Genomic DNA, 13844 nt, shown 5'->3' on the forward strand with positions numbered 1-13844 from the left:
ATATGGGGGCTCAGCCCAAAGCTACACAATAGAAAGTGAGCATTTGTTCAAATAATAAAGCATAATGGATTACAATTGTAAACAGCTGTGCCCAAATTGGGAGCTGTTCCCACCATTATTTTAAAAATTCTGTTTTCTAACCAATTGACGGAATTTTTTTTTTTTAATTCCCTTGAGTGCAAGTGGCCAAGGTTCCAAATCTACTGCCAATGCAATCATCCAGTCATGCTGAAAACAAAGCTTCCTAATTCACTATGAATTAGTGAAGTGAATCTTTTAGCATCCTCTCTGGCTTTCTGTGGACTAACAAAGAAGGCAGAGAGAGAGGCCTAGGGCAAAATCCAAACAAAAAGACTCAGTTGGGAGACACTTATCTTTGACAGAGCAGAACTTTTAGCAACTTTAAGGAAATTGCCTCCTACTTGGTAAATATGATCATTAAAATGTGAGCGGGCCTGAGGCACTGAGCCTAGGAATATTTAGCTCTAAAGGGGTGGAGGCGGGGGTGAGCAAAAGCCCTCTGGGCTCCTCTTAGAAATCAAAGACCTCCTAAATGCTAGTAAGATACCTACCTGCCTCTTCCCCTGAAAACTTCCTCAGACTGAGAAGGGGCAGGGGGAGGGGAGCGGTCCTTGCCAGTTGAACTCAGAAGACCAATTCTTTAGTTGATTGAGAACAATAACAGGATGTGTACAGGGAGAACTTGGAAAGCATAATGGAGGTGAGGGCCCAATCCACACCTTTCCTCACTCCCTCAGGGAACTCAGTTTACTTAGAGACCCATCCAACAACATGAGGAAGTCAATTTAAGGAGCAAGTTGAGGCAGGGGAGAAGTCGGGTGCGCTGCTGCCGGGACAGGCCTCTCAATGCAGGTGCCACTTAAGAAGGGCCTTAGAAAGAGGCAGGGAGCTGGTAGTGCATTGCTGGGGATGCATAAGGAACCGTGGTTCTGTGGGAAAAAATAGAACAGCATTGACCTTGGAGGGTCATAGTCCTGCATGTGAAACCTGTGTGCTAATAGTCAACACTCAATTAATCACAACTGGAAAATAGGGATAGTAACAGGTGTGAGGATTAACTCAAATAACAGATTCTTCCCTCAGTATCCACAGGGTAGTGGTTCTAGGATCCCACCTCCAACCCAAGGATAACAAAATCCGAAGATGCTCAAGTCCCTTATGTAAAATGGCGGCATAGTATTTGCATAATATTTGCACATCCTCCTGTGTACTTTAAATTATCTCTAAAATTCTTATTATACCTAATACAATATAAATGTTATATAAATTGTTATTCTGTACTTTTTAGGGAATAATTACAAGAAAAAAGTCTGTACAGGTTCGGTACAGACACAGCCATGGTAGGCCTAGGTACAGGTTACACATCAGCAACAATGTAACTTTTCTTTTGAATGTTTTTGGTCCAAGATTGGTTGAATCCACAAATGCAGAACCCACAGATGAGGGACTGTATTGACAACACGTAACATAACATTCAACATATTGTAGTTGACTAATAAATGTTTAGTTAATATTGCAACATGGTCATTATTAACTTGACTAATAATTTGTAACCTGCATAGCGTACCAGTGAGAACAACATAAAGCACTGTGACAAGGTATTTAAGGGGAGGTTGGAACTGAAATTATTCTCATTAACTTCTTGTGAGAGTTCAGCTGTGTAGCTTTTCTCTAGGACGCCAATGGCAGTAGGAAAGAGATGGTGCTAACATCAGCCCTAGTCTTTGCTGGAGCCAAATTTATGCTAAGCAACCCAAGAGGTGCCCCTGGCTACCTAGTGTACTGTGGAGTAGGATGCCCAATCATCTTTTAATGGTGGGTTAATACGGTAAAGCCAGAGTGCGCCAGACAACCTGAGAAATTACCTTACTGTCATGCAGGGTGGCATGTGGGGTCTCAGCTCCTGCTTCGCACATAAGAACACAGGGCATGGTGAGGCCAAAAAGGAACACCCACGGAGCCATAGATAGGGGAGTCATACCACTATGTTCTCGGTGGCGGCATCCGCCTCTCTGTAATCCGCTCTTGCTCGCTCAGCCACCGTCTTCTTACTAGCCCCCATTTGCTGCTAGCGTAGCCACGGCAGTTATGTTAGTGGCCAGTGGCTCACTGGTTACAGCTGACGGCCAACTAGCCACAGCTGATGGCCGTCCAATCACAGTTGATGGCCATTTACTACCTGAGCCAGCACCTTTCCACGTGAGGGCGAGAGCCTGGAAACTGCACTCCTGCCTCTGTCCCCACACTTACTCTTTCTTACCAGATACTTGGAGAGTGAGAAAATCTGAATTCTTAATATACTGACAATGCATAAAGGAATGAATGAGTGAATGAATGACTAGGAGAGGTCTGCCAAGAAATGACTGTAGTGAGCCAGCTAGGACGTGAATCATGCCTGAACCAAAGGCTTGAGGACAGCAGAATTAGAACGCCAAATATGGATTTTAAAAAAGTTAAAAATAAACAGCAATGAACTTTATGAAGTTCTCTATGTAAATCTAAATAAATCCAATATCCCAAAGGGTTCCTATGTAGAGTGAGAAGCCACTACGCCATGCTGCCCCCAATCAACAGGGTGGGTAAAGGGAGGCAGGGCGGTATAATGAGCAAGCGGGGAAGGACAGGGAAGGAGTAGAGAGGGCTTCCTAACTCACAACTAGGGATCCTGGTTTAGTTATTTCACCAAAGGTAAAGGGTAGATTCACCCACTTGTAACCAGCAAGTGCTTGATGACTCAGCCTTGACCAACTTCTACATTCTTAATACAAAAAATAAGCAGTCATCCACCACTGAATAACATGTTAAAGCATGGAAGTCCACCCTTTCCCAAAGGATCTTCCAGTGTGGACAAAGAGGGACACCGTAGAATGATGCTGGGATCAAAGCTATGCCTTGTTCATTCAAAAAGACTTAGTGAGCACTTTCTGATATGCTGCAATTGGTTGCAAATTCTTGTGAGTCTGGGAATCACTAAGGTGAGATCCCATAATGAGGAAAGCTCTGAGTTTTGTCCTTTAAATTCTATTTTCTTGAGGCCTGGTGCCTGAATAGAAGAGAGAATGTTGAGCCAGAGATTAATGTAGAGAATTCTAGTCCCTCTGAGCTGGTCTTGGGCAGTGAGACGGTCAATGGTGTTCGGTGTGGCGAGGCCTGAGCAGGCTGCCGCAGCCACAAAGACAACCAGACTATTAAAGAAACCATTATTCAATGCCACTTGTTAAAGACAGCAAGGAAGATTTCATTCAAGGGGGACCGTCTTGATGGGTGTAGGGACCACTGCAATGGGGCCGTGGGGTGAGGGAGAGAGAGTAATACAGCATGGGCAAGTGGGGATCTACAGCTAAGCAGCAGGGTAGGGGGCTGTGGATGGAAAATTACTAAGAAGAAACATCAGAGGTGGGTTTAGGTGGTTAAACTGACCTAAAAGGATTCTTGCTAAGGCAAGGCAGGGTGATCAGATATCACCTGGGAGATAGTGGAGGATGAGGAACCAGCTCAGATATTGAGAGTGATCAGATACGGAGGATGTGGGATTCTAACTAAACCAACTTAGCAGGATTCTTGCCAAACCTGAACAATCAAGAGACAACACAGAAGTCCAAAAGTAGAAGATGAGTTGAAAATTTCAGTGGAGTCTGAGGAGAACTTGGTCAAGAAGAGAATCTTTTGTGGGCACCAGAGCTGGAAAGGCAGGACATTAGCCACACAGGAGGCAGTGACAGCAATACAAGCTACCATTAGAGGGTGATGGCTGCTAAGCAGAAAGACGTGGCTACCCAAGAGCAAGAGTGGTTACAGACCCACTCAGGCAGACTCACATTATTCACAGCTCCTCTTCCCTGTCCCAAAACCAGGGTGGAGATAGCCCCAAAACTCAAAACATACCCATGCTTCTGAACAGTGCTATTTACTGTCTCACTTCTATGAATCTGCATATCTTATAAGACTTCTTAAAACTGAATTTTTAAATGCTCTTCCATAAAAACCTGTACAGTTACAGTAAAGTGTTTCTAGCATCAGTTCTCCTGTACAACTTTAGTTTTGGGAAATATGTACAAAATTGATATTTTGATTGCATAACATTAGGTTGGTGCAAAAGGTAATTGCGGTTTTTGCAATTATATTTAATCTTTTAAACCGCAATTACTTTTGCACCATTCTAATAGAAGAAATGGGTGTCTAGATTTTAAAACAAATTAAGGGAAAATATGCAGATAGTTTTTTCCTTTTTAAAAAAAGAAATCTAGAGTATGACAGCTATTTGCTTCTAGATTTTCAGCATGACTGAATGATCCAGATTTTCTCCTTTTGGTGGTCCACTTGAGTGTAAGCTGTCATGGTGATTGACAGATGAGCTGATTAAAATGTCCTCCTCGTACAACCAACCAGTGCAACCAACTTATTGTGCTGCTTCTCAGGTCCCTGGCCCCCAAATGGAGATAATTCAGGTTTCTGGAGAACAAGGACTCAAATTACAGTTTATAAAGCCCCTGGCTCTATTGCTGGCATGATCTTTTCCAGTATCTAAGGCTTGGGCTGAGGCACTGCAATGCCCAGCTCCCAGCATGTAGTAAGATAACTGGGGCACTGCTAATCAAAACCACAAATAATACCAGAAGGTTATTTCAGCAATGAAAAGAAACCTCTCTAATTCAGGTTTGAGCTTGCCACTATTTGCTTGAACTTATTGGCATGAGTCCAATCGGTTGAGAAAACTCTCCTTGAAAGAGAAAGGGGAAATCTTTAGAGAAAAAAGGGTAGCTGCTGGAAATACTGTATGTCAAATACTTGGTAGATGGGAGAGAATCTCAAGAATCTATCATTGGAAAACAGAGAAAGCATTCTATAATTTTAATCTTTTCCCAACCAGGATGACAACATAAAGCAAAACTGAGTTCCTGGGTGTGTTAATACATCCCACCTCTTGGGAGAAAAAAGATTAGAACTAGGGCTATGCAACACTGGCAGGTGTCTCTCCAGACTGGTAACCACTGTCCCTACCCACCACATCCCCCTCCAACCCTTATCAAAGAATAACCCTCAAAATGTGAAAAACATAATTATTATACCAACGAATAGTGAGAATGTGTCAATTTTTTGTTTAAGTAGTTGATAAGAAGATTATTAAAATGACAAATCTGGTTTAAAGAGGATATGGAAACAGGAATTTTATGTAGCCAGAGAACAAAGAAGAATGATAAAATAAGAGTAAGCTAAATACAAAATTAAAAATACAATCATTGTATCTTACCCGTTTTCTATACTACAACTTCTACCTTTACAGAGTTGTAAAATGCCATAATCAATAGTAAACGATAAGTCAAACAAAGTTACTGCCTCTTAGGGCTCAGCAAAGTGTTTCTTAAAGAGCCAGATAGTACATAGTTTAGGCTCTGTGAGACAAAAGGTAAAATCGAGGACATTATGAAGGCACTTATATAAACATTTAAAGACCTAAACAACCATACTTAGCTTGCCAGCTGTAAAAGTACAGACGGGTGGCTGGCTTGGCCCACAGGTGATCTCTGTTTACTAAGGGGACTGTTACTGCTCTAGCGTGACATCGAAAGTCATATGGTCAGCTTTTCTCCCTTCCAATGATGGATGATTTTTCTTAAACCAACAAAGAGGTCCAAGCCTCCAACTCCCACTGGCCCTTATTTTGCTGTTATAGAAAAGCTAGACAAGTAAATACTTATGCAACCATGATTTGGGTCTCTGTTCATTCACACATTCAGTAAGCACTTAGGGATTATCTGCCACCAGTAAAGGAACTACTTTAGGCATAGGATCCAAAGGGGAATCAAGCCCATCCCTGCTCTCAAGGAGCTAAATGCCTACCAAGAGAAATAGACACATACATAAAAAGCTACAATAGAGTCTGCTGAATACAATCATCAGGATATAAAATGTTATGAAGCACAGAGGACAGAGAAATCAATCAGGCTTCCTAGACAGGTGGCAATACTGAGTGTATGATACCTTGGTATATGATGGGTCAGAGAAGGGTGGGGAGAAGCTATTCCAGAAAGGGCAGGAGGAGGATGCAGACATTTCTGGAAGGGATAGTAAGTAGGGAGCGAAGGGAGCTCAGCCTGGAAAGAAGGGAAGGCTATGCTGAGCCAGTTCATGTAAAGCCAGGTTGTCGAAGAGGCCCTGTCCAATCTATCTGCATCTACTTAGGTGTTCTATTTTTTCCTATCTTTTCTTTTTTGTGTGACTTACTGTCTTTTAAAGTTCAACTGTAATAAAATTTTGTAAAACTCAAAAAGTCTTCCAACTTAATACTAACCAGTTTTTTAAGTATTCTCAAGATTATAAAAACAACATATCGTTTAGATGTTATGGAAAATACATAACTAGTTACCAAGGGTACATAGATTAATTCATTTAAAAAATTTAATGCAAAAAATAAAACAAAAATTATTAAGCTAACTCAAGGATATAAAAATACTTCAAAATGATTTTGGGCAAACCAGTTTTAACGAAATGGGTATTAGCTGAATAGACCTCTAGCCTATGAAGTAGGTGTCAAGGCCATGGACGAGGCCGGTGCTGACAGTACACATTTGGGAAAGTATACATTTCCACTATACAAATTTAAACCAGAGAACGGGTTAAAAAAATCAAAATGGCCCAGGGCAATGTGTAGGGTAGGAGGAAAAGACAACTGGGAATGGAAACCTGAGAAATTCTAACACTTAATGGGGAAAGAGAAGGATTGCCAGGAGAAGATGTTGAAGAAGCCAGGGAAAGTACAGGAGAGACAGGTCAGCAATTTCAGCAGCTGTGAGTAAGCAGTTGATGGAGGTCATTTAAGTTGAAGGTTCGGAGGTCACTAGAACCCTTCGCAAAAGTAATCTAGTGGAGTGGCAATCGCCCAGGCCAGATTTCAGTGAGACTGGGACGAAATGGAAAATGAGAAAGTCAACATCCCCTGTCTATCTCCTGTCTTACAACGTGGAGCAAGGCTTCTACCCTCCCCGAGATTGGGAGCGAGGGGGGGGCGCTATTTTCCTTGATGGTTACATTTCAAAGGATTGGCTCCCAGGTCCTGGAGAAAGACAGTCCTGAGTTCTAACACTGTCACAAAGCTTTAAAGAGATTTACATCACAAAAGGGGCACAGAATGAATTTACAATTACAAGGTTTCTAAACTAACTCCTCTAAGACAAGGGAGGTCAGGGGCCTTGAGTCGGGAAGAAGCCTGTGTAAAGCTTAGTCAGGCTGAGAGGGGACTTAAGACAATCTTGGTCAGAGAATTTAGCATTTATTTTCTATGCCCCAGTTTTATTTTATTTATAGGCAATGCCTAGACAAACCAATTATTTAGTTCCATTTGCAAAATTCAAAACGAAATCCAATCAAGTCTTTTTCATTTTTTTTCTTTTGGCCTAATGTCAGGGTGGAAAAGCAGTTTGTGGTAGTAATGCTGGTGGGGGAAATAGTATTCCAGTACTACTTTTGGACTAATGAGAAGAAGAAAGAATTTAGAAATTCTCATGAGATTTCTAGGTGAGTGACAATCCACATTCAGATCAGCATCTGAATTGCTGGACGGGTCCTCTAAAAGAGGGTCAGCAATCAGTTAGACCAAATAACATCTGCAGAGGTACAGGCATGAAGGAGAAATGACACACTGTTATTACTGTGTGTGGTTTGCTATTCACCTTTTGAAAACTCCCTGAATAAATGAATCTGTGATATAAAAAGTACAAACCAATGTTAGAACTATCTGTGATTTATCAACTGAAAAACCCAATAAATCACGGCTCACTCAGTATTCTGCCAGCATCCCCGGCAACTAGAGAGGTCCTTCCTTTAGGCTGCGATGAAAATTCTTCAGAAGTATGTAGGGCTTTTATTCCAGTTAGCTGTGCAGGTTGAATATTTCAAATATGCAAAACCACTTATTCTCTTCTTAAATTCCTAAGAAGCCACCTCAAAAATGGGCAGACTTCAAAAAAAAAAAAAGAAGAAAAAAGGCAGACTTGAAGGCTGGTAAATGGTAAACACTGAAATTAATTACAGTCTGGCATCCAGGATTCTTCCAGCCAGAATGTGAATCAATCATTTTCTCTGGAAGGTTGCATAATTTGTAAGACTCCCATTTAGTCACCAGCTCTGAAAAGGTGCTAGATGTCACTTATCACAATAATGACAATAAACACAGTAAGAGCTGCTATTAATTGACACTATTTTCAATCTTAATAAATAACTACAAAAAGTAGGTATCGTTAATCCACCCATTACACAGTTGGAGAAACTATTTAAGAGAAGCGTGAGTAACTTTGGTCTTACCAGCCACACAGTCACCAAGTGCTGTAGCTGGAATTCAGAGGCAGTTTTCAGTGCTTCCTTCCATTCTACCTGCTCCCTTTTCATAAAAGGGAGTCATATCAACCCTCCCACTGGAAATATACAGAGGCCATTTAATCTATTTAGAAAAAGTGACAACACATTTCAGTTTAATTAATCCTAAATTAATTATTAGGTTCTAGAGTTCAGCAAGTAAGTTTTCCCATAATATTATGTCATTTTCTTAGAATGGGAAAAAAACAAACAAACAAACAAAACCAACTTTCTCTCTTAGAAACAAGTCCTAAATTTTCAAATGTCCCCTTTGTGGGTACATTTAGCTCTACTAGGAGTGCCCTGTCCCAGCTGGGGGCAGTCACAGGAATTCTCCTCCCTGAGAAGCCCCCTCTTTTTTTGCCCTCCCCCCAGTCTCCTATGTCTGGCCCTGTCTCCTGGGTTACAATGCTGCTGCCCTGTGGTTCCTGGGCCACCATCAGGGAATCTACTGTTAATGGCTATTTCCAGTAGGGAACACCAATACCAGTTGTACTGCCAGATACCTTTCACCACTCTCCAGAGTTTCAACTTGTCATCCCACATCAGAACCACCTTATGGAGCTTTCTTATGATGTAGGGGATTTTTCCTGTGAGTAAGTGAGAGCCAGGATCATGTCTCGTGAAACTGAAGAATGGAATCACATTTCAGTTTAATTAATCCTAAATTAAAGGATTTAGGATTAATCCTAAAGGAGGGGCGAGGAGTTGTAAAAGAGTATAGTTTACTAAAAAGCAAAGAAATACAGCTCCCCAGCGGGAGGGGTTTCCCAAATGGTGTGTCTACTGACTGAGGCAAAAGCTCTTTTATACCTTCCCTTGCCTGATTGGGGAAAGGGAGCTGGCACCTTCTAATGGAATTCGTCTACCAGGTTTGTTCTGTTAGCCCATCCTGAAGGGATTAGCAAAATAACCCATTCCTACCTATCAGATCTGCTCCATTTGTCAGGCCAAAAGGGATTTATGAGACAATTTATTAACCTCAAGGCACTGTTACATTTTGTCCTGGAGTGAAGGAGTTGTTTCAGAACCTGAAGTTTCAGGCTATGACTGTCTTTGTTTGTTACCAAGTACTTTCCTGTCTGCCTATCAACATGCCCACTAACTTGTCTCATTAAGACATTGCTAGGGCCCTTCATCCAACCCTTTAACACAAACTGGGGCCTCCATCTAGCTGCAGGGCCACCTCCCACGGCCCTTTCTTTTGGAGTTCTCCCTCCAACGGCTTATCCTGGGACACTCGGGCCCTAACACTAATGCACCCAAACACCTCAGTTTGGCAGATACAAATAATGACTGAGAGCAGAGATAATTCTTCCGCCTCCCATCCAGGGCAAGATGTGTATGATCATTCACACACCCACTCATGTAAGAAAGAGTTACCAAGAGCCTACTATCAACAGTTTGTTGTGGTGGTTCTTAACAATGAAATTGAAATGAAACCCAAATTTTCGCACATTGCATGCCCCTTTAAACCGGAAAGAACTCCCATGAATAACTTATTCAGTTCCACAAACGTGTATTAACTCCAACCATATGCATGGTGCCATGTACGCCGTGTGCTATTTATCATTGAATAATTATTCTCACTCTAATCCTACCCTTCAGCAATAAGCCATACACAAAACATTTTGGCCAATAATAAAATAACACAAAACAATGAAACATTAACTTAAATATAGACTTTTTTTTAAAAGTTCTTTTAATCGCTATATGGCATCAACAGTTCTGGAGGTGTGTGCCAGCATGTCCCGCTAACTCTCCTGCTCTTTGCGTTGTGGTAAAACACCTATCATGGGAGACTTACATTTGAGCTGGAGGGACATTAGTGATCAACTGGTTTAAACACCCCATTGTATAGAAGGGGAAAATGAAACCTAAAGATGCTAACCTACATTGCCAAGGCAACTGATAATTGCTGGGAACTAGTCCTTCCTTCATAGGGCGCTCTCCTGGAAGCTTCAGCTTTGACAGCATGGATGAGCTGGTTCACCCCCTCTGCAGGGGCAGCCAAATCTCAGAATATTCTCAGGATTTGAGAAAACAAGCCCGATGGGCCTCTGTGGAAGGCAAGGTCTCTACAGTACATCTCGGATGAACCCTCAGTAGAGGGCCAAATTTATTCAAATTACTAAGCACTTAGCCCCAAGCACTTTATTAAAGTGATATTGACACCTTGAGAAATAAACAGACTACCAGGGCCACCTTAGGACACCCTGGACTCTAGGCCCATTTGCCTTCATTAATATGTTAACTAATAAAAATATTTAAAATTATATTTTATGACTACGTTGGCATAAAGACTAATATAATCCAGTTTGGATTATATTATTATTTTTTCTTCTGACTTTAAAGCATTTAGAACCTGTTGGTGAGCCCCTAAACGTAGGGAGGGCTAAGTAAGGCCCTGTGCCCTGAGAGCTGAAGACGACCGTTGATTGGGATGTGTTGGTTGGTCATTCTCTGATGCCCAAGGCAAAGGAATGACCATTCCCTTTCTCCCCACCAACAAAACTGGGGCGGAAAAGCCTTGGCTGTAAGTGGGCGAGGGGAGGGCGAGGCGGCTGCTCTCCCGCAACACACACACACACACACACACACACACACACACACACACACACACACACACACACACACACACCCCTCCCGTAGTAGGCAGGTGCACTTGGCAGGTGCACCTTGCTCTGACTCCTGGGAAATCTAGTAGGTCCATTCTGGCATGAGGCTTCATCAGGCTGGGCGCTAGGGGTGGCGGGTCCGCCTGCCACAGAACTCCAGAGCCCTAACTCTGCCTTTTTGAAACGGGAAAAGATCCAGGAGTTACCAGCACATTCCCCGGACCAGCCAGGCCCGATCTGCTGCGGTAATCACGCAGAAATAATGGGTCTATCAGCGGTCCCCTGGAGCTGCTTCTGCCACCGCGTTAATTCCTTCCAGACCTTGCTTTCCTTCACCAATGCACCGCACGGTGATTTTTAAGGAGATAGAAATCAGTTCGAGCTCTTAAATTTCATTCTCTGACTCTATTCCTACTTCTTTTGCTATTGCGCGCCACCTAGTGAACATTAGGTTTCATCGTATTCAAATGGAAAAAAAAAATGTCCCAAAAGACCTAAAAGGCACTCAGCTCAAGGCAACCCAGGTGAAGCCAGAGTTACAGGCCAAGTGAGCTGGAACCCGCCCAGTCAAAGCAGATGGTTCACTTCCTGGGCAACACATGAGTGTTGAGACAGTACAAGGAAAGGGGATGATGAGATGATAAAGAATGACAGCGAAATAATAAAGAATAGGACAGAAAAGCAATCAATACACAGCCCCAAGGATGTGGTAAGTAAAGCGGGGGTGGGGCGAAAGGAACTGGAGTTGGTGAAATGCAGACCTGGGAACCTCAGAGACCTGGAAGAGAGGGAGAGCCTATGTACAGGCCTGACAAGCATAAGTGCACTTGGGACCTGAAAAGGGAGATTTGAAAAAGACAGTCGTAGTGCATCAGGGACCTGTGATCTCTGTGAATTTATGAACTTCTTGATGATCAGGACCATAATCTTTTTAACTCTAACTGTAAAATGTCTCAAAGTGTTCCCTGATGGCAGAGGACATTCATTTGAATGTTGTGTGATCACATGATGGAGAGCTGAGAAACAGTCAGCCAATTGGGAACGCTCTTTGGAATGCATACAAAAGACACTATATAAGCAAGTCCAAGGGAGAAACTGATATGGAAAACATGCTTACATTGAAAATCTCAGAATGATACAAATATTCCCAAGTGCCACATGGCAGCTCACTTACTTTAAGCCATGTCTATTGATGTCACACTTGAACAACAGAAACAAATGTGGAGCTACTGTAGTGTCAGACTGTACCTTCTACAAGGAAACATTCTGCCTCATGAAGGAGTGGTAGCAGACAGTGGTTTTGAGCTTTTATTTAGTGGGGAGGGCCTTTGTTCAAAGGAAAGCATTAGAGGAAGTCTGATATGCAAACCAATGAGAGTGGAGATGCTGGCAGTGGCAGGGCTTCCCACCCACTGTCTTCATCTTCTGTTAGCCCTGGAGAACCCTGAGGTGTCTCCTGGAAAGCCCATATTTGAAAAACACTAGAATGATGTCAAAAGTCAAACATTGTAAACAGACATGCAGATGTTAATCTTGGGTCATACTTACCAGCTACAATGGACTTTAATTTTCTCATCTATGAAAATGAGGTCAGTGATATCTACTTTAGAAGGTTCTTGCGAATTGTTTAAAATGTCCAGTACACTACCAAACATAAAATGGCCTTCAATAAATGCGAGCTCCCTGTTTATATAGTAGGACCCCCTTATCCACGGTTTCTCTTTCTGCAGTTTCAGTTACCCACAGTTAACTGAGGTCGGAAAATATTAAATGGAAAATTCTAGAAATAAAAAAATTCATGTTTTAAATTATACGTCTTTCTGATAGCATGATGAAATCTCAAGCCATCCCATTCCGTCCCTCCTAGGATGTGAGTCATGCCGTGTATCCATGCTATATATGTTCCCTGCCCATTAGACAATCAACATTCACATAACTTTTATTACGGTATATTGTTGTTCTATTTTATTATTAGTTTTGTTGTTAATCTCTTACTGTGCCTAATTTATGATTTTGCCAGCAAGCAATTATCGTAAGCCCCGAGGGTTCCCCTAGACATACTAGTTCCGAGTGTATTGTGAGTGTGGTACAGGCTAATGGAGAAAGCTTTCTATAGCACCCACTATAAAAATAATGTTTAAAAGGTATTAAAGCAAATCCAGGAATTAAGGCATTTATAAATTAAGGCAATTATAGACCAATTAGTCTATACATCAATCATGAGGACTTCACCTCCTCAAATCCACACACAACTTGATTATGATTTGAAAATATTTTTCTATTGGCACCAAATTGTTTTCCTCCTGACTGTTGATCTCAAGGTTTTTTGTCCTTCCTCTTTCTAAGCTATAGATTCTATTCAGAACAGAGCATTTAAGGTTGTTGCTACATATTGACCAAACCAAGAGCAAAGAGTGGGAAGTGCAGACTAATTTGATTTGTGCAAATTCCTGGGGATGTGTTAAAGAAGAGGCAAATACTTGTATGGCCTAACGTGAATGTGTCTATCATTCTAAAGAGAAATGTCTTTAGAATATGACAAAGAAGAAATGATGATAACATAGGGAAGGAAAGCTTCCTTAAGAAATTTCTACTAGATAAAATTTCATTCGTCATAAAGTCATTCCCTTTTCTTCCATGGTGCTTTCTCCCCAGAATCAGCTCACATCCAGTTCTCAGTCTTTGCCTGAAACCCAAAGTTATAGGTGGCCCTCAAAGAACGATATGTAAGTAAAGAGGGTCATCAACAAAGCTAAGGAAAATATTTTTAAGGTATCAAAGTGGAAGCAGCATGAGTTGCTTCACAAACTGTTGCAAATATGGTCTCTTCTGTTATGATTCTAATTAAATCTA

General features: G+C 41.8%; 1 protein-coding gene across 1 annotated transcript in view; it reads left to right on the plus strand.

The window, feature by feature from the left end:
• Positions 1-13844, plus strand: part of IMPG1 (interphotoreceptor matrix proteoglycan 1) — a gene marked incomplete at both ends in the record, with an annotated part of 119761 nt that overhangs the window by 90982 nt on the left and 14935 nt on the right. The window lies entirely within an intron of this gene.

This window comes from Rhinolophus hipposideros, assembly GCF_964194185.1.
Source record: "Rhinolophus hipposideros genome assembly, chromosome: 3".
NCBI classification, from domain to species: Eukaryota; Metazoa; Chordata; class Mammalia; order Chiroptera; family Rhinolophidae; genus Rhinolophus; species Rhinolophus hipposideros.